We start from the raw sequence: 2,275 nt of genomic DNA, 5'->3' as shown, positions 1-2,275 counted from the left end.
AACTTGATTTCAAGTATCTACGCAAGCTGCATTCCAACATTCAATAACTTTTCATATTAATTAGAGAAACCTCATTCAGTACAGCAACATTCGTTCTCAGTTTGAAATTAGAAAGTTTCGAATTAAATTCTCAACCTAGTATTGGAAAAATGACCTTGGTAATTCTATTTTAGTATTGCCAAAAAAAAATGGAGTTGGAAAGAAAAAAAAAGCACAAAAATCCCCTCATGATTAAGAGTTGGGACAAATTGAATCCTGTGTTTTTTCGAGGGACGACTAACAATCTGTAGTTAACTAAATAGGACATAAAGAACCTCACCACTACTCTTTTCTTCATTTTTAATTCTCAACCTTTAACATTTTCTTTTTACTTTATGATCTTAAATTTTTTTCTTTGTCATTTTTATACTTAACTTTCAAGAACTTTTCACTTTAATTCTACCGAAGGGAGGAAGGGGCTAAGGCCCCCAATTGGCGGCCCCGACCCCACCCTCGTAGTCACGGCACCCATATAGGTCGCTGGTAATCACGGGGGTGGGGTCGGGGTCGCCGATTAGTGGCTTCAGCCCCCAAATTGGTCGGAACCTCAACTCAAGGTCCCAACTAATTCGGGGGCTGGGGCCGCCAATCAACTACCCCGACCTCAACACCGCGATCGTTGGTGTCCTCTGAGGGTGCGGTCAATCATGGGGGTGGGGTCGGGGGCGTCGATTGGTGCCCCCGACCGCACCCCCGTGGATGTCGGCACCCGCGCTGGCGATCACAAGAGTATTGTCGCGGTCGTGGTTGCCAATTTGCGGCCCCGGCTCCTCCCTCCCTTTGGTAGGACTAAAGTGAAAAATTCTTGAAAGTTGAAGATAAAAATGACAAATAAAAAGAGTTTAGGATTAAAAAGTAAAAAACATGTTAAAGGTTGAAGACCAAAAGTGAAAAAAAAAAGTATCGCTGAGGTTCTTTATGTCCCACAGAGTAAATTACAAAGTGTTAGTTATCTATTGAAAAAATACATGGTTTAATTTGTTCGAACAGCTAATGATAAGGGAGTTTTTGTAACTTTTCCAAAAAAAAAAAATTGACAGCTTTCGGTGAAGAAACAATTTTGTCATGGAATGGAAAAGAGAGGGAGGGTCTTGGTCTTGGCATACACGACCAGTGGCGGTGAGTGCTCCACATGAAGCGAGGAAAAGCAACGCATTATTGCGCAAATAGCATATAAAGAAGAGCTTCCACTCCGTCATACATTCATTATCCATTATGATCGATATATACCCTTAATTCCATATCATCAACTTCAGGGCTTCCCTCTCATATAGTTTCTATTTCCATAAGTCGATATAAGCCATCATGTGCATGAATCATACATATCACCATAATATACAAATCTAGTAATCTTTTCCCAATCTTGTTTGCCTCATATATATGCTATTCAGATCTTGCCTTCTTGTGTTGGCTGCATGCATGTTCAGTGGACCGTGTTAGGGTTCTTCTAAATCATGCCATAGATCTTGCAATCATGATTAATCAAGTGAATTAAGGACGGAAGTAATAGCTGGATGCGAAAGTCAAAGCACATGGCCAAGATAATTCATATCCAGCCGACATAAACCTCATGGAGAACCGTTTAATACATACATACGGCTTAATGAATTATAAAAAAATATAGGGGGAGGTTTTCTTTTTTATGATGAAAATAAAAAAGGTACTTGTTGGGGTCGCGGGTTGGTGCAACAAGGTTAAGGTCCAACTTCCTTAAACCCTCTTCTGAATGGCAAAGAGACCATCAAACGATAATGGAACTTGATAATCTTCAAGATAAGGTCTCAGGATTCGGCTTTGGGTCGGAGTTGGAGCAAGACCCTTATTACAAAATCCATGCATATATATATATATATATATATATATATATACGTGTACTGATATTATTTCCACTAAGCACATAATAATGGAACAAGAGGGGCGCTTCAGGTGAAGGTACGCGCCATGGGAGGCGCGTGAACATGAACTTACAGATGAATGAGTATATATTATTTATATGTAGGCATATTGCATAGAGCCTTTTTTTTTTTTTGCTGGAAAAGGTATATAGAGCCTGTGATTCATACAAAAAGAAGAAATCCGAATAGCACGCCAATTGATCTTATTTGTTCTTGAAAGTTAGGGTTTTCGGTTGTTCCTTTTATATATGGAGCTTCTTGGCAGGATTCTAGAAATAGTGCCTCCAAAACCAGGACTGGACTTTCCTCCTAACTGGGTGAAATATTATGTTGCTGTCATG

Source organism: Punica granatum, chromosome 4, assembly GCF_007655135.1.
Source record: "Punica granatum isolate Tunisia-2019 chromosome 4, ASM765513v2, whole genome shotgun sequence".
NCBI lineage: Eukaryota > Viridiplantae > Streptophyta > Magnoliopsida > Myrtales > Lythraceae > Punica > Punica granatum.
The sequence above is the reverse complement of the archived record's forward strand: the minus strand, read 5'-3'. Positions refer to the sequence as shown.